We start from the raw sequence: 20,258 nt of genomic DNA, 5'->3' as shown, positions 1-20,258 counted from the left end.
ATTTTAGATGCGGCGATCAACTTTGAACCCTGCGTCTAAAGGGTTAATAGTGCGCGGCACAATGATTGGTGCCGCATGCTATTAGCCCAGGGTCCCGGCTTTCATTAGCCACTGGGACAGACCCGGTATGGGTACGCCCTGCATCCTAATGAGGTTAAACTTTTAGTGCGCAACACAACAGACTTAATAACAATGAAGAATAAATGTATATATATATAAACCAAACAAGCAAGCACATTCTAGGTAGAAGCCACCAAGCAAAAGAGGGTGCAGGCAGTCTGTGAGGGACAGGGTCCAAAGTCCCAATAAGGATCCAAAAGCAAGTCTACTGCAGCACTCCAGATAATACAATGAATAAAGAATACAGTAATCCCTCAATTTACAAAGGATTATTTCTGGACCATCGTAACTTGAAACCTGACTCAACATACAATGCTACAGACAGTCCAGATCTGTGAAACATGTCAATGGCTGGAAGAACTGACCAATTAGAATGGGCATTTTACTGGTAAAACACCTGTATTACTGAAGTGTATGCACTGACTTGTGTCTGGTAGCGCCCCCTACAGTACAGGGAGGTATAACATGTTCTCTACTCTTTACCTGTATCACTGAAGCGCACGCACTGACTGCCTGTCTGGTAGCGCCCCCTACAGTACAGGGAGGTATTACATGTTCTGTACACAGTTAGTTGCTCCTTTGGACACCAGGTGAGGGCGGCTCCATTACTTTTTTGGGACACTGTGTGTACTGTACAGGACCCTGAAGAAGTTCCAGTCCTCTACATAGACACTGATTTACAGCTCCCAGTAGCTCTTTATGACTTTTATATGTAAAGATTTGCTTTATCTCTATTAGTTACCTACTTATTTTCTTTAATCCTCACCTTTTCCTGTTTTTGGATGACATTTTGGGGCTTCAGAACCAATTACCAGGTTTCCATAGAGTTATGGTCTCAACATACAATGGTTTCAACAAACAATGGTCGTCCTGAAACCAATTGATATTGTAACTTGAGGGACCACTGTATTTTATTACATCAAAGTTTACAGGGAAGGCTTCAGCTCTCTCCAGAAGAAACATTGCCTGCACATGTTTGATATAAGAAAGTACATTTTCCATGTATAATAATACTGTATACCTTTAAATAAGTCATACAGTTACCAAATAACACCAGTATATAAGAAGAAGCTACCATCACCATACATATTACCAGCATACTGTTACTGTTCAAATCCTGTATACAGCATGGGTATGACCTGATGAAGAGTGAGGTCACGCGCAGCAGCTGTAAGCTGTTGTGCAGCCATCATTTCCTTATCTCCCGCGATACTCTGTATCTATGCTGCACTGAAATAAAAAGAAGGTTTTATTTGCACAGAGATTGGTGAGGGCTTCCCATCATCTTCTACTGCGGGAGTGTATAGGGCCTAGGTCTCCAAACTGTGGAACTTCAGCTGTTGCAAAACTACAACTCCCAGCATCCCCGGACAGCCAAAGGCTGTCTGGGCATGCTGGGAGTTGTAGTTTTGAAACAGCTGAAGGTCCACAGTTTGGAGACTACAACAGCTGGAGGTCCACAGTTTGGAGACTACTGGTATAGGGAGATATGTGTCAACCGCCCCCCTAGGACCTGCCCTGAGGACTAGTTACTCAGGGGCGTTTTTAAACTAGGATTACTCTGAATGTCGGAGTGTCTCAGAGTAACTCCTAATGTCCCGGATCGTGATGCCTGCCCCAGCAGCATAAATCTGATCAAAGGTTCCCCTTAACAGCAGTTAAATATATTAAACTATAGTTAATTAAAAAACAATAAATGAACAACTAAAAATGAAAAAATTAATAAATGAAAAAAGAGAACCAAAGTGCCCCCCTCCCTCACAAAAGTAACAACAGCAGGTCTCCCCCTCCCCACACACACGCGCACACACACACGACAGGTCTCCCCTCTCTAGTACCCTTCCCCCCCCCACCATATACATATAACAGGTCTCCACTTAATCTCCAGTCCCCCACCCTGCATAACAGGTCCCCCAGCCCCCCACCCTCCTCACATAACTGGTCTCCCCTATCGAGCACCCCCCCCCCCCCTCTTCCCTCACATAGCAGGCCTCCACATGACAGTTCTCCCAACCAACCACTCCCCCCGGGGGGCTTTATTTCTGGCCTGCTGATGCGGATGCAAATCATTCAGAAGGGTGCCCCTTGAAAGTGCAGTATAGGCTATGGCTTACTTGCCCTATAGGAAGAACCGGCCCTGATTTCTTCATATAAACACAGGCAATGCATTTCAATCCTGTATTGGGATTTTTAGCAGGTATATCCTGATGAATATCCTGAGACAACAGACATGCCTGATGAAGACTGATCATGGGATTGAAATGTGTTGCCTGTGTTTATATGAGGACCAAAAAGAGGATTTTACATCTTTATCCTTCTACATGGTATGGATTTTCTATGGTCAGGATCTTAAAACAGAGCGAATAGTGCCCATAACCTTGGCGGAATATGGAGCAGGAATTGTCCAGCTTAAGCTCCAAATTAGGAAAGGAGGAATCACCAAGGAAGGTGCAGCACTGAGGTCTGAGAAAGCCAATACTGACATATGGAAACCATAGAGGGAGGTACCTGCTCAGGACCACTTTCTAAGTGCCATAGTAAAGACCCACTAACAAGCAACTGTTCTCCTTCTCGGGCCATCCTTCTACTTCATGAATGGCCATTCATCTGAAATGTTAGGCTAGCCATAAGTTTTCTTACCAAATTAGCCATTTGCCTAATGCGTCGGTGCCATTATTAAAAGAGTTGCCTCTATCCCTTTAATTGGCATTGTATATTCATTAAATCTTATTGCAAATGACTTCTTTATTCTTCCGTAAGAAAAATATGACTAGACACATGACACAACGTCAAAAATGAATTGTCAACAAAGAAATGAGGACACGTTCATTATAAATTGATAAGCAGCGACACTGAAAACTCTCTACAAGTCTCACCATACAAGCTGTCTAGGACAGACGTACTTGTCATACCCAATGATTCCTGAATTTAAAAAAAGACATCTTACTTAAAAGTGCAGCTCGCGTCTGCATCTAGGCCTTTTGGTTAAGATCAAGTGTAGTATCTGTTCTTATCAGTGGTCTAGACTGAGCCATTGATGTAGGATGGTTGCTGCATGGAGCGGGCAGGTGTACCGGAGCTTTCCGGGGCTGGTTCTGAGGAATGTGCTTGACTGCTGCCCCAATGTGACCTGTTTCCCTGGAGGCGAAGGATAAGGTTTGTTGGGGGGGGGGGGCCTCTCCTGTAGGAGAAGGGCTTGCGATAGACCGCATCCTTTGTGCACGTTTTTTTAGTGTAACATGTTTGCACTTTTTCTTGCACTTTGGATGATTCGAGAGCACGTTCCTCGGCTCTATAAAAAATACAATCCATGTCTGCATGGAAAATATTTCTAAATGGAAAATGTATTATTGAAATAGTTAGAAACCATTAAAAGTCCCTTCCATGATAGAGTGAAGACTATCCTTCAATATAAAGCTGCTTATTAATAAACACAGGTATAAAACTGTACAAAATGCTAATCATGCCGCATTTACATAATTCATTACGATAATTTAGTGATTTGCATACAAGAGCAGCACAGTAGAACATCTCTACAGGCTTACTTAGGGGGAGACAGCTGCTGACATCCACTATAAAGTGATGCTATAGAACTTCAAAATCAAATTGATCCTGAGGTGTATATACACAGAAAATTTTAGTTCCTTTTTGGGAAATGATTTGCATATTTCCTGAAGTCTTATTTTTTGTAAATTTATGTCTGGATAATTAATTCTAGGAAGAAAATTGCTGAATATTGGCATAGGAATCAAACAGTAATATCACTTTGAAGGTAATGTGCCAATCAGGGTCCTGAGAGTCGAATAAATCAGCTCCTAACATACTCCAATGGATACTGGGGATGCCTAAGTGTACTTTAAGGGGTACTCCACCCCTAGACATCTTATCCCCTATCCAAAGGATAGGTGATTAGATGTCTGATCACTGGGGGTCCGGTCGCTGAGACCCCCCGCAATCTCTGGCACCCCGGCATTCTGAACATTTATGCACAGAATGCTGGCTCTGCTAGGCTTCGTGGTCGTCACCCCCCCCCCCCCCCTCCATTGATGTCCATGGGAAGGGGCGTGACGGCTGAGGTTGCTCATAATCTGGCACAGAGCGGAGTTTGCTCCCTGCAGCAGGTTACTTGGGTGCCGGAGATCGTGAGGGGTCCCATTGGCCAGACCCCCCCACAATCAGACATCTTATCCCCTATCCTTTTTATAGGGGATAAGATGTCTAGGTGCGGGGTACCCCTTTAAAGTGAACACATCACCTACATTTTTTCTTTACTGATTAGAAACAGATGTTTTTCTTTACTGATAGATGTTTTATTAGTTTCTATTTTTTCACTTAAAAATGTTTTTTTTTTCATATTTATTATATTATTATGGTGGCAGCCAGCTTGTCTGAGCTGTTTTTAAGGGTAATTTTTCAGCTCAATACAAGGAAAATGAAACAGATCGCACCTCTGTTTACAGTTTATTGTGAGACAGATGATGCCCGTATGGTGCAAAACATATGTTGCTTTCTCCAGTAAATGCACCCGCTGTATTTATACTTTTTATGATGCCGACTTTTCACTTCTGTTATACTTCATTTAAATAATATGTCACTTTTCCTTTAAAGAGACCCTGAGGTTTTACAATTCTTCTTATCAATGTGCATACATAATGAAAAATTGGTATCACAGATAAAAAAATTTAATCCTACCTAAAATGTACCTTTTTTTTTTTTTTTTTTCAATATAAAAGATATCAACTGATTTGTGGTGTCAATGCTCATTTAAAGAGCCTACTGCAAGACTCAAGGATCTGGAAGGGTTGCTAGATCGTCCATGTGTCTCTCTGCTTCTATCATTTATCAGCCGCACATACCCTATTTCATATGCACACAACAAGTGATCCTTATCTGTCTACAAGAAAGGGATTCAATTTGTGAGTGCAAAGGGTCAGAGATCCCCAGCGATCACAAGAATAGGGGTCCCAAGTGTTCTCACACGCACACCTGCAGTGTCCATGTACTGTCTTCCAGCTGCTAAAGAGTCAATTTGTTGATGGCAGAGGAATCAACATATTTCAGTGTTGAACATGGATAACGATATTTTTCTCAATTACATATCTGCTATTGCATACACTGAAGTATTATTGTTGTGTTAGTGTTAGCAGTTTGCTGCCACCACTGCTGAGCTACTTGGGGAGATTTATCAAAACCGGTCCAAAGGAAAAGTTGCCCAGTTGCCCATAGCAACCAATCAGATCACTTCTGCAAAATGAAAGAAGCGATCTGATTGTATAGAAACTTACCTGTCTGCTCTCCCCGTGAGGAAAGTTAAGGCTAAAGTCTGCTACAGGCAAGTTCAGTTGCTGTTCCTAGAATTACCATAAGGCTGGAACTCCATTGAGGTTTTTTTTTGCCAAAACACCGTAAAAAAACGCCAATTTTCCAATACAGCGTTTTTTCAGTGAAAAAACGCAGTGTCCAGATGTTAGCTGCAAGTCAATAGTAAACTGCAAAATGCCAGATTCACTTGGCGTTTTTTCAGTTTGGCGTTTTTTTAATCCTTTTGGCGTTTTTGAACAATTTCCGGCTCAGAGGCTGGATTTTCAAAACGCCCGACAAAACCTATTTTGGCATTTTTTGCTTTAAAATCGTGGCGTTTTCATCCCATAGAGGTCTATGGGAGAGCAAAAGCGCCAAGAAAAACGCCATGTTGGTTTTAAATTTTGCATTTTTGCAGGTGGTTTTTATTCTTTTTTGGACTTTAGCGATCCAAAAAAATGATGGAGATACCCTTTTTATTAAAATTTCGTAGGGTACCATAAAAAAATTATAATAAAAAAGATCCAGTAGTGATGGAAAAAATTGTATCTAACGAAATGTATCTTTTTTATTATGAAATGTTTATTAATTTTTAAACAGGGATCAATTTATGTGGGCGGGTAAGGCACTAAAAATGTAGCCGACAATAATAAAAATGTAGTGTGTGTGTTTTTAACTTTTTTTTTTACATACACATACACACTGTTCTCTGATGGGAGTAGTAGTACCTGTACTAACTGACAGATCACCCGTTGCGATCCTCCTGTATAATGTATAGATGCGGCGGCCGCTCTTCTATGGTCCCCTGCACTGACGTGTATATATATATATATATATATATATATATATACACCTATTCATATTTCCCACAGAGCTGTGATTGGCCAGATGGTTCCAGCCTATCACAGCTCTAGGAATATGTGTGTATGTACGGCAGTGCAGGGGACCGTAGAAGAGCGGCCGCTGCATCCATACATTATACAGGAGGATCACAGCGGGTATCAGGAGTGACATCCACTGTGATCTTTCCTTAACTACAAGTACTGTTACTCCCAACATGGAGTACACTCTGCTCAATGCTGGGAGCTGTAGTACCTGCATTAATAGACAGATCGCAGCGGGTGTCAGAAATTACACTCGATGCAATCTGTCTATTAATGCAGATACTACAGCTCCCAGCATGGAGCAGAGTGTGCTCCATGTTGGGAGTAGGAGTACCTGCAGGTAAGAACAGATCACAGCGGGTATCACTACTGACACCCGCTGTGATTGTCCTGTCTATAGCAGAGATGGAGCGGCTGTATACATCGCTCGCATCCCTGCACTGCACTATAGTCCGGGCCGGCCACTCATTCATTCATATTTTCCTCAGAGCTGTGATTGGCTGCAACCATCCGGCCAATCACAGCACTGGGCTGAAAATATGAACGGCCAGTGATGTGAATAGAACATCACTCAGAGTACAGAGCAGAGATGTGAGCGATGTATAGAGCCGCTCCATCTCTGCTATATTATGGACGATCGCATCGGGTGTCAGACTGACACCCGGGGTGATATGTCTATAGTACAGGTACTACTCCCAGCATGGAACAGTGTGCTCCATGCTGGGAGTAGTAGTAATACATAAAAAATGTGGGGGGGAAAAAGAGAAAAAAAGTTAAACACACACTTTATAAAAAAATTTATAAAAGTTTTGTTATAAAAAATTAACATTTAGTTAAATAAATTTTTACATCCCTACTGCGTCCTTTTTTTTTTTTTTTTGGTACCCAACTGTTTTGTAAAAAAAAAAAAAAAAAAAAAAAACGCCAAAGGGGCCAAAAAAGGCAAATTCCACACAAGGGTAAAAACGCAAGAAAAAACGCAAGACAAAACGCAAGGAAAAACTGTGGCAGTTTTTCTGGCGTTTTTATGCCACAAAAATTGCAGGGCAAAAATCTCAGTGGAGTCCTAGCCTAAGGCAGATCTTGGTCAGATCACAGTGATCATGGCACCATGTGGAGTTTAGGAGGTTTTCACCCAAGACTGTGCCAGCCCACACTGAAAGGGTAAAGTATCTCCTAGTATCCTGTTTTCTGTTCTAAAAAGAAGATTTGACTAGTCAAAAGTGGAAAACCGCTGAGCAAGGACCCTTCTGCATATACTGATGTATTTGTGGGCTTCCAGCTGCAGTTAGAGCTACAAAGCTGTCATGTCACAAATTACTATAATATAAGCTCTGATTGTGGGTATTGTGTCGCAAAGTGCCAGTATAGTCTTTCAAGCATTTGCATTACAGTGAACCAACCTGTGTAGACCATCTACAGTAGAGTTTAACCCAATTAGACTTTGTATCTAGCTTCACTAACAACCTTATCTTAAAGGGGTACTCCTGCTCAGCGTTTGGAACAAACTGTTCCGAACGATGGAGCCAGGAGCTTGTGATGTCATAGCTCCGCCCCCTCATGACTTCACGCCCCGCCCCCTCAATACAAGTCTATGGAAGGGCGTGACAGCTGTCCCGCCCCCTCCCATAGACTTGCATTGAGGGGGTGGGGCGTGACGTTATGAGGGGGTGGGGCTATGACGTCACGAACTCCCGGGGCCAGCTCCAGCGTTTGGAACAGTTTGTTCCAAACGCTGAGCAGCAGAGTACCCCTTTAAGCTTGAACAGCATAGATAAAAACTTTAGTCGGTACAACTGCTATAGGACTTTTAACCATTAATTTTTACATTCAGCTTGAAGTCTTGTGTGTTGCCAACATGCACTACAAAGTGACTGTATTATCTGGATTCAACATAGACAAGTGTTTGCAATCTTATTGCAGCACAAATATCATGGGTACATCCCCTGCAACATAGTATGTGTACCCCTGGGTCAAGTACTCTGTATTCTTTGCAAGACTTCTATTGACATAAGAGTTGTATGGGCTCACAGGGGATTCATCAGATTATCAAGAACACACTAACACATGTGACATTTGTATATGTTTTACCTGAGTGACTACTACCCTACTTAGCCTGAACTACTACTCCAATCCTCTTTGTGGGCACCAAACACTGCTGCTCCATACATGGTTCATGAGACTGATGGGGTCCCAGCAGACGGACCTCCAGCAATCATTTATAGAACCACTATCCAGTAGATAAGGAATTAATGTTCTTTAAACCTTTTAGGTATTCATTCCAATAAAGGGTCATCCAACCTAAAGCAATTATCACCTATCCACTGAAAAAGATTGGGTGTGACTGCTGGAATTCCCAACGATACCCATACACATTGCTTACCTACTTCTGTTGGACCCATAGACTTTGAGTGAAGCAAGGTGCGTGCTCAACAGCGGTTCTTTTAAAACTCCTTGTAGTAAAGTTAGAATTAGTATTTAAGTATATAATAGAAATGTAAAGACTGCTTTTTTTTTTTTTACAAAAAACTGTGCCACAGTAGGCCATGGCCCGTGCTTGTTTCTTTAGCTTAGTGTGACTTCTTCTGTGGTGTCAAAGCTCTAAGAGTTCCCATAAATACTTATTATGTAAACTATACATCAATAGTGATGCATGAAATTGTGCCAAACGTGTCAAAATGCTACATGTGACATACTACATTTGGCATCACTCACTAGGCAGGTTACACATATTTCTCCTCCATACTAAGTTCAAGGCTGGAGTTCAGTACATGTAAGCTGATAAGTAATATGGTGCATGTCTCAAACTTGTTGCACTTCAAATCATCATAGCCATTCTTCTAGGCTCTTTTAAAAACATTCCAGCTATCTTTCAACAACACATACTTCATTTAGCTCACAGTGTGTACTGCATTTTTGTCACTGGGCCCCCTTTACTCCCACTATAGCAGCATTAGGTGAAAGGTTCAGACAATACTAAATACTTTTCATTTCTTTTCTAGAAGTGAGCCTAGAAGTGGAATTCTGCATCCGTTTCATGATTTTAAGTGTTGGACTGTATATATAATTTCATCTGTCCTCTTATGGCCAGTCTGATGACAGAGGTGAGGGAAAAGGTTTACATTTTCATAGTTTTGCAGCTGTTTTTGTGTTGCTATTATATTTTCATTTCATTTGTTTTATGTAATGTGTTTTGATGTTTTCTTATGTGTTTTTTGGTACATATCTCAAAAAATCCCATGGTCTTCGATGGGAAAAGCCAAAATAAGACCTGACATGATTTAAAATTTTCTATTGAAATTAATGATACTATAGTAGGATAAAACACAAGACAGAGCTTCTCATTGGGCAGTATGTTTTGTATGGTTGGCACTACAGGTGAGTCGCATAGGCGGATCACTCACCTTGTAAGGTTGTGTTTGGCACACAACAACCTTGAGAGCCTTTTGATGTATTCAGAGTTAGCAGGGTGGCGGTGCAGCCGTCCGGGTATTTCGAGTGTATCCTCACTCGATAGTAGATTCAGTAGGTAGTAGATAAAAATTTCCGGGTGATCGGCGCAATCCGCATGACGTACAAAATACAAAGTATGCTGGTAAAAATCCAAAGGTTCTTTTATTTGCTTGCGTCAGACGTGTTTCGAGGTTTCATACCTCTTTTTCAATGACTACAGCAGTGGTCATTGAAAAAGAGGTATGAAACCTCGAAACGCGTCTGTCGCAAGCAAATAAAAGAACCTTTGGATTTTTACCAGCATACTTTGTATTTTGTACGTCATGCGGATTGCGCCGATCACTCGGAAATTTTTATCTACTAGTATTGAAATTAATGTAAAATTCATTTAGAGATTTCAACACAGTATCTGTGTCAGTGTCCATATGGGAAACCCTGAATAAAGACCCTCCAGTCTAAAACTTAACTTTTAATCTTTTTCAAACTAATAATTAAAGGTGCTCATTTACCACCAGGTGGCAGTGTGTGATTAAAATTACAATCCCTTATTTGTTATATTTCAGTTCTGTAGCATACTATGCTTGGATGTGATGACCGCAGAGATGTGTTTGCAGTACTCTGCTCTGATGCCGTCTACAGACTTAGCATCACGCATCTCCGTGGTCCAACCAGTTTCAAAGACAGGGATTGAGCTAAAATCTATTAACCTATGACTCAACGTTTCGCCAGTAGGAACTGGCTTTTTCAAGAGTGTGAGGTACCCCATAGATCCTCCAGGGGGAATTTTTGTTAGTTAGTGTCCATATGGAACACCACCAATATACCACCAGTGCCCCATAGTAATAAAAGTCTAACGCTATTCAGAAATTACAGCCAAAGAAACAAGAGCATGCATAAGGCAATAAAAAACATTTTACTAAGGTAACGGGATTTAAAAAACATTTTATCTAAATATTCCAGAGCGGTAATACAAACATAAAAAAAAGAAAACATAAATAATGGCAGATGAATAGTGTTGCTCGCGAATATTCGCAATGCAAATTTTATTTGCAAATATCACATATTCACGAATATTCGCGAATATAGCACTATATATTCGCAATTACGAATATTCGTGTTTTTTTTTTTCTTCACAGTACACATCACAGTGATCATCCCTCTCTGTTTCCAGCTTGTGTGGTGTAAAGAAGGCTCTAATACTACTGTGTGAGTCTGGCATGCAAATTTTCGCATATGCGAAAATGTGCATATGCTAATTTTCGCATATGCGAAAATAAAACGCAAATACTACGAATATGCGAATTTAGCAAATATATGACGAATAATCGTCCATATATTCGCGAAATATCGCGAATTAGAATATGGCCTATGCCGCTCAACACTACAGATGAATGAGTAGTTGGATAACACAATGGAGTTTGGTAAAGAACTATTAAAAACTTTTAATAAATATGTGGGTTACATATGACCTGCGTCAAAAACCTCTGTGATTTTCAGCCTACACTCCCAGTGGTATTGTGATGTCTTAAAGAGATATTCCAGGGGGGAAAAATATATGTATATCAACTGGCTCCAGAAAGTTAAACATATTTGTAAATTACTTCTATTAAAAAATCTTAATCCTTCCAATAATTATCAGCTGCTGAAGTTGAGTTGTTCTTTTCTGTCTGGCAACAGTTCTCTTTGCTGACATCTCTGCTTGTCTCGGGAACTGCACAGAGTAGAAGAGATTTGCTATTGGGATTTGCTTCTTCTCTAGACAGTTCCTGAGACAGGTTTCATCAGAGAGCACTTAAAGGACATCTATAGTGCAAAATAACGTATCCCCTATCCGAAGGATAGGGGATAAGTTATAGATCGCGGGGGGTCCGAGCGCTGGGGCCCCCCGCGATCTTCTGTACGGGGCCGCGGCAACATACAGGAAAGGGGGCGTTCCATTCCAGCATGACGCAGCGGCCGACACGCCCCCTCCATGAATCCCATAGAGATACATGGAAGGGGGAGTGTCTGCCGCGGCTTTCTGCTGGGGACGAAACTTCACTTCCGGCAGACTGCCGCGGCCCCGTCCAGGAGATCCCAGGGGGCCCCAGCGCTCGGACCCCCCGAGATCTATAACTTATCCCCTATCCTTTGGATAGGGGATAAGTTATTTTGCGCTGGAGTACTCCTTTAAGACAAAAAAGAACAACTCAACTTCAGCAGCTGATAAGTACTGAAAGATTAAGATTTTTTAATAGAAGTAATTTACCAATCTCTTTAAAGGGTAGCTCCCACCATCCTTTTTTTTTTTTTTCTGTCCCTGCCTATTGCCCATCTCTTCCTAACCCCCTCCCTGCTTTTAATTTTTTTTTTTACTATATAAAAAATGCCTTTTTGTCGGCCTGGTAGTGTGCTACCAGGCAGACTTCCCCAGCAGGAAGATGTCACTGATGCCTGCTGGGGGGACCGACTTCCGTCCTTAGTTCATCTACACAGGGTGCCTCCAGCTGTTTCACCACTACACCTCCCAGCTTGCCCTGACACATATTGGTTGTCAGGTCATGCTGGGAGTTGTAGTGGTGAAACAGCTGGAGGCACCCTGTGCAGCCCCCCCCCTGTGCAAATGCCCAGAGTGAATCATCAGACCCCCCCCCCCCATGTCACCGATCGCCGCAAATCACCGGTGAATTCACACCGGCCATTTGCGGCGATTCCAGTGACCCGGAAAATAAGGGGGATCGGGGTTGTCCAAGACACCCATGATCCCCCTGAAGGGATGGGAGTGAGGTGGAAGGGGTGCCACCCCTCCTATCCCTGCTATTGGTTGTCAAGAAGCAATGCCCAATAGCAGATCGGGGGCGGGGGGGTTAACTTTCTGTTTCCCCGTTCTGCCCACCCACATTCTTGGGTTCTTGCCCTGCTCTCTCTGTTTCACATTTGTGTCTCTGGATTTGTGAACTGGTTGGCCTTGATGTGAATTAGTGCTGCCATATCCTATTAAAGTAGCTTTATATTTAATAGGATACAAGAGACTTCAAGAAAGAGATGTATGGGATTGGGATGGGTTTTAAATTGGGATATTTACAAATAATGGGATAGTGTGAAAAAAATGAATGACGTAGTGGTAATGCGTGGTCTTAGAATCTCATGAATTAGTGAACTATCTTAGAGAAAGCTAAGAAAAGAACAAAAAGTATTTGTCAGTGATATACAAAATGTAAAAAAAAAAAAAAGAAATTGCAGATAAGACTAACCCAAGATTGTCAGGGGACGATGGGGACTTTCTAATTGGAAATGTTTCACTAACATCTATTCATGTTAATTATAGTATATAATTATAGTTACTTTTCATAGATAAATATAGTATATCAACTAAAAAAAACTATGGCCTTTATTATACCCCAACGTGAAGAAAAAAAATGGGACTAAAGGCTAATGCCTGTTGTCCTAGGTATAGAGAAGAGGCAGATATGTTACATATTATATGGAGTTGCCTGCTTCTAAAAATGTATTGGACAGAGGTATTAGGTAAAATAGAAATAAAATTGACAACCACTACACCCTTTGATCCAGCTATAGCAGTTCTTGGCAATATGTTCATGGTCGAGCAGTACTATAATAAAATTGCATTTCTTGGCAAGGCTTCTTATTCTCACAAGCTGGTGTTCAACATCTGGGCTCAATCTGATTGCTTGGGAGAATATCATAAAATTAATTGACCGGTAGGAAATTATATTCAATAAGAAAAAATATGTATAAAATGTATATTAATACTATTAACAATGTGAGCAGGAAGCCGATCCCAGGAAGACTACAGACCAGCAGTGCAGGAACACACAGCCATACTGACACACAGCAGTGGGCTGTGTGCAGTCTGTGCTGCTCCTTCATTTGCCTGGGCTGCACTGTAAGCCCATGTTCACACGGCAGAATTTCTGTGCCAGATTCCGCATTGGAATCCGACACAGATTTCGTTGCAGTAGATTCCTATTGAATTCAGCGGGTTTCTGCTACGCTTTGCACACAGTGGAATTTCCGTGCCAGATGTTTTCATCAGCCACAGAGAAAGCGGGCAGACCGTGAAACAGATGTCGCCTCTCCGCCAGTCAATCAGCGAGCGTTATGCTGACCACAGACTCCCTCCCTAGCTACACTGTGCATGGATTTTTTTTTTTTTTTTATAGGGAAGGGGTTAATTCACTTTTATTAACTTTTTTTTACACTTCTTTTTCTTTTTTTTTAGCCCCCACAGGGGGCTAAACATGCAATCTTTTGACTGCATACACTGATCAATGCTATGCCATAGCAAAACATTGATCGGCACTCTGCTGCTTTAGCCTGCTGGGCAGGCATGGAGCATTAGATCGCAGATCGGACGACAGAAGGGCAGGGGAGGACCCTCTCGTCGTCCGGTAAGCTGATGGGAAGATCGCAATTATTTCACAATAGTCCTGATCAGCTCCGCTGAGCTGCCGGGAGTAGTTTCATTTTCATTTTAGAAGCCGCAATCAACTTTGATTGCAGCGTCTAAAGGGTTAATGTCGGACATCGGCACGATCGCCGGTGCCCCGCATTAGCCGTGGGTTCTGGCTGCCCATAGCAACCGGGACCCACAGGGTTTAACCCGTTCTCTGCTGGTGAGAGCAGTTTAAACCCCGTTAACGGGACCAGGGCGTACAGGTACGCCCTTGGTCCTAATGTACCAGGGTCCGAGGGCATACCTGTACGCCCTTGGTCCTGGACGGGTTAAGGAAGCCCACTAAAGGCTCACATTTAAGCTGCCATAGTGAATGCTATCATTGTTTTTTAATTAGCTAACGTATGCAAAGAGTTACATTTTCTGTCTTGATCTGCACCCCTGGCTTTTCACCTGTCCGAATTTTCGGCGACCCCAGACTGCTTTGTTTAGTGTTTGCTTAGATAAGTGGTGCCGGCCCTTTGCCTTCTCTGGGTATAGTGTTTTTGACATGTCATCTTGCATCCACTCTGGCTGCATGGAGCTTGATACAAGCAGGGGGGGATGAGTGTAATGACTGCAGCAGGATACTGTATGAGTGAACATACCCTCATAGTGTATCCCCTCCTCACTCCCATCCTTTATTGTGTATCCCCTCCTCACCCCCACCCCCTTATCCCCCAATCTGTATAGTGGTGGTGTACTATACATAATAGGAGGTGGTAAGTTGGTACACTATAACTGATGGACACTGAAGTATGAATTTATTTAGGGTTATTCAATGTGTATATATTCAGGGGTGGGGTATGACTTTATCCTGTGGGTCTGGGGGTCTTATTTTAACCAGAGGTCTGAGGTATATAGTAGGTAAATAGCAACCAAAGGGATGCTACTAGGCTTTAAGATGTTGCATATGCATTAAAGGGGTTATCCACCATAAGGTGATTTTAGTATGTACCTGTCAGACAGTAATAGCCATGCTTAGGAAGGATCTGTGCTTGTCTTGGGGCTTAATGGCTATGGCTATCTTTTTGTGATATTGCTATTTTCTGTTGGAGTCTGTTCCCTTAAACTACAAGTCCCATGATTCCTTGTTTGTAAGTGTAAAGTCACTTTTCACACCTCCAGCTTTTTCAAAAAACAGAATGATCTTCCTACCTAATGGTCACTCCACCCATTGAAGCAAAGACAGGCTCCCTCTGATTACCTGACTAGTGATGTAATGTCTCGGGCTGCACTGCAACCTGAGACCACACTCATTTTGTATGCTCTTAAAAACAAACCTTTGGGCAAAAATCAAGGAAAAATTGCTAGACCATCATGAAACACAGATACAGATACTATATTATGAACTACACTAACTTTACTGCGCCTGTAAAATAGTCAAATAAAAAACAAAAAAGGCCCGGAATACCCCTTTTAACCCATAAAGGACCAAGGAGGTAAACGTACGTCCTAGCTACCTGGTAGTTAAGGACCAAGGACGCACGTCCGTGGGAATTTCGGTCCCTGCCACGCGCTGGGGACCGGGTATCAGCAGGCACCCTGTGCAAATGCCCAGAGTGAATCATCAGACCCCCCCCCCCCCCCATGTCACCGATCGCCGCAAATCACCGGTGAATTCACACCGGCCATTTGCGGCGATTCCAGTGACCCGGAAAATAAGGGGGATCGGGGTTGTCCAAGACACCCATGATCCCCCTGAAGGGATGGGAGTGAGGTGGAAGGGGTGCCACCCCTCCTATCCCTGCTATTGGTTGTCAAGAAGCAATGCCCAATAGCAGATCGGGGGCGGGGGGGTTAACTTTCTGTTTCCCCGTTCTGCCCACCCACAGTAGGCCGGGCAGAACGGGGAAACCGACGAGGACCGGCGCCGAATTCCACTTACCCATCGGCGGCAGCAGCGAGCAGATGCCTAGCAACATTTGGAGGGCTACAGATTGAGACCACTATACAGTGGTCTCTAAACTGTAGCCCTCCAGATGTTGCAAAACTACAACTCCCAGCATGCCCAGACAGCTGTTTGGGCATGCTGGGATTTGTAGTTGTGCAACAGCTGGAGGGCTACAGTTTGAGACCACTATACAGAGGTCTCTAAACTGTAGCCCTCCAGATCTTGCAAAACTATAACTCCTAGCATGTCCACACAGCTGTTTGCTGTCTGGGCATGCTGGGATTTGTAGTTTTGCAACATCTGGAGGGCCACAATTTGGAGATCACTGAGCAGTGGTCTCTAAACTGTAGCTCTCCAGATTATGTAAAACTGCAAATCCCAGTATTCCCAAACATCGAACAGCTGTCTCAGCATGCTGGGAGTTGTAGTTGCGTACCTACATCTGTTGCATAACTACATCTCCCAGCATGCTCTTCGGCGATCAATAGGGAGTTGTAGTTTTGCAACAGCTGGAGGGACACTGTTGGAAAATACTGAATTAGGTAACAGAAACACTACATATACACCCCTTACACTGTCCTCCCCCCCCCCCCCCCCCAATAAAAATGAAAAACGTATTGTACGGCAGTGTTTCAAATGGAGCCTCCAGCTGTTGCAAAACAACTCCCAGCATTTGCGGACAGCCACTGACTGTCCAGGCATGCTGGGAGTTTAGCAACAGCTGGAGGCCCCCTGTTTGGGAATCACTGGCGTAGAATATCCACCCCTATGCAATCCCAAATGTAGTCCTCAAATGCGCATGGCGCTCTCTCACTTCGGAGCCCTGTCGTATTTCAAGGAAACAGTTTAGGGCCACATTTGGGGTATTTCTGTATTCGGGAGAAATTGCACTACAAATTTTGGGGGGCTTTTTCTCCTTTTACCCCTTATGAAAAGGAAAAGTTGGGGGCTACACCAGCCTGTTAGTGTAAAAAAATAAAACATTTTACACTAACATGCTGGAGTTGCCCCATACTTTTTATTTTCACAAGCGGTAAAAGGAAAAAAAACAAAACATAATTTGTAATGCAATTTCTCCTGAGTACGGAAATACCCCAGATGTGGGCATAAATGCTCTGCAGGTGCACAACAAGGCTCAGGAGTGAGAGCGCACCATGTTTGAGGTCTAAATTGGTGATTTGCACAGGGGTGGCTGATTTTACAGTGGTTCTGACATGAACGCCAAAAAATAAATACCCACATGTGACCCCATTTTGGAAACTAAACCCCTCACTTAATGTAACAAGGGGTATAGTGAACCTTTACACCCCACTGGTGTTTGACAATTTTTCGTTAAAGTCGGATGGAAAAATGAAAAAAAATATTTCTTTTCACTTTAATGCTGGTGTTACCCTAAATTTTTCATTTTCACAAGGGAAAATAGGAAAACATACCCCATATGGGGATGTAAAGTGGTCTGCGGGCAAACTACAATGCTCAGAAGAGAAGGAGCACCATTGGGCTTTTGGAGAGAAAATTTGTCCGGAATTGAAGGCCATGTGTGTTTACAACGCCCCCATAGTGCCAGAACACATGTGACCCCATTTTGGAAACTTCCCCCCTCATGTAATGTAATAAGAGGTACAGTGAGCATTTACGCCCCACAGCATTTGCACAGCTCACTGTTTCAAAGATCTGTCAAATGCCAGTGAGGTGTAAATACTCACTGCACCCCCTATTAAATTCTGTGAGGGGTGTAGTTTCCAAAATTGGGTCACATGTTGGGGGTCCACTGTGCTGGCACCATGGGGGCATTGTAAACGCTTCCATTCCAAACAAATTCTCTTTCCAAAAGCTCAATGGCCCTCTTCCTCTTCTGAGCATTGTAGTGTGCCAGCAGAGCACTTGACGTCCACACATGGGGTATTTCCATACACAGAAGAAATGGGGTTACAAATTTTGGGGGTAATTTTTTCATATTACCCCTTGTAAAAAAAATTTATTTGGCGAAACACCAGCATTTTTGTGAAAAAATGTTTTCTTAATTTACACATCCAACTTTCACAAAAAGTCGTCAAACACCTGTGAGGTGTAAAGGCTCACTTTACCCCTTATTACGTTCCTTGAGGGGTGTAGTTTCCAAAATAGTAAAAAAATTTTGCTGTTCTGGCACCATAGGGGCTTCCTAAATGCGACATGCCCCCCAAAAACCATTTCAGCAAAATTTGCTTTCCAAAAGCCAAATGTGACTCCTTCTCTTCTGAGCATTGTAGTTTGCCCGCAGAGCTTTTTACGTCCTAAAATGGGGGTATTTCCTTACTCAGAAGAGATGGGGTTACAAATTTGGGGGGGGAGGGCATTTTCTCCCATTACCATTTGTAAAAATTTTACATTTGGGGGGAAAAAACTGCACTTTAGTAAAAAAAAAAAAAAAAAAATTTCATTTACCCATCCCACTTTAACGAAAAGTTGTCAAACACCTGTGGGGTGTTAAGGCTCACTGGACCCCTTGTTACGTGCCTTGAGGGGTGTAGTTTCCCAAATGGTATGCCATGTGTGGGGTTTTCTGCTGTTCTGGCACCATAGGGGCTTCTTAAATGTGACATGCCCCCCAAAAACCATTTCAGAAAAACTCACTCTCCAAAATCCCATTATCGCTCCTTCCCTTCTGAGCCCTCTACTGCGCCAGCCGAACCCTTGTTATTTTGAATACTTTTATATGTGCAGTTTTTATAATGGGGTCATTTATGGGGTATTTCTAATATGAAGACCCTTCAAATCCACTTCAAACCTGAATTGGTCCATGAAAAATTCAGATTTTGAAAATGTTGTGAAAATTTTTTAAATTGCTGCTGCACTTTGAAGCCCTCTGGTGTCTTCCAAAAGTAAAAACATGTAAACTTTATGATGCAAACATAAAGTTGACATATTGTATATGTGAATCAGTATATAATTTATTTGGAATGTCTATTTTCCTTACAAGCAGAGAGTTTCAACATTAGAAAAATGCAAAATTTTGGAATTTTTCACCAAGAAATGATGCAAGTATCAACGAAAATTTACCACTAACATAAAGTAGAATATGTCACGAAAAAACATCAGAATCAGAATAATCGGTAAAAGCATCCCAGAGTTATTAATGCTTAAAGTGACAGTGGTCAGATGTGCAAAAAAAAAACACTCAGCAGATCCAGAGCACTGCCCCATCAATGACAGTAGTAATGGTCATTTAGATGCCGCTGTTGACTAAATGATTAATAGCTGACCCCGGAGAACGCTTTACCCCAGCTAGTTTCGACGAGTCCCGTGCCTTTTTCAGACTCCCTTATTGGCCCTATGACGAAAATAAACATCATGGGGGGAGATTTATCAAAACCTGTCTAGAAAAAAAGTTGCTGAGTTGCCTGTAGCAACCAATCAGATGGCTTCTTTCATTTTTCAGAGGCCTTTTTAACAATTAAAGAAGTGATCTGATTGGTTGCAATGGGCAATTCAGCAACTGTTCCTCTTGACAGGTTTGGATAAATCTCCCCCCATTAAGGGGTTGAAGAAGGGGTTCAGCTGATATGCTGTATGTGTGATATAATTCTGAAGGCATATAAAACCCTAATACTTTGGAATTCTGAAAACCGGACAATTTTAGTCAATCTGGGCCAATATTTTCTATGTAATCTCGATTAACCCTTTGTGGATGGCCCATTAACTATACACGTTTTGGTGGTCTGCAATGACTGTAGAGATCATGCTACTGCAGGAGAGATGACAGCAGGGATCTCCAAGGAGAAGGCAGACATGACTTATTACCGGCCTGACCTTCCCGATCACTAGCCCAGTTTTACCGATCTGTAATAGACAGAAAATATCTGATTTCCCAGCAACCAATCACAGCTCAGCTTTCATAGTAAAACAAACTCTGGTAAAGTGAAAGCTGAGCTGTGATTGGTTGCTGTGGGTTTTTGTCTCTGTCAGACTGATATATCTGGGTCCCTGTGTATACAGATCAGCAGGAGTCTTTAGACTGCCTGTATTCTGACCCCATAGTCATGTGATCAGCTTCGCAGTGCCCAGGGGGCTGTGACTTATTATAAATGTTTTTTACATTTCCCATATATGACCAATGTAAAAATGACATAAAAATAAATCCAGGTATAAACGAAAAAATGACACTTAATCAAACCTGAACAAGAAAAAC

At 42.4% G+C, this 20,258-nt stretch overlaps 1 pseudogene; it reads left to right on the top strand.

Annotated features, from left to right (window-relative positions):
- The first annotated feature begins 3,085 nt into the window (after positions 1–3,085).
- Positions 3,086–3,204, top strand: LOC130360006 (U2 spliceosomal RNA; annotated as a pseudogene).
- The last annotated feature ends 17,054 nt before the right edge of the window (positions 3,205–20,258 follow it).

Source organism: Hyla sarda, chromosome 2 (assembly GCF_029499605.1).
Source record: "Hyla sarda isolate aHylSar1 chromosome 2, aHylSar1.hap1, whole genome shotgun sequence".
NCBI classification, from domain to species: Eukaryota; Metazoa; Chordata; class Amphibia; order Anura; family Hylidae; genus Hyla; species Hyla sarda.
This window is presented reverse-complemented; position numbering and strand designations above follow the sequence as displayed.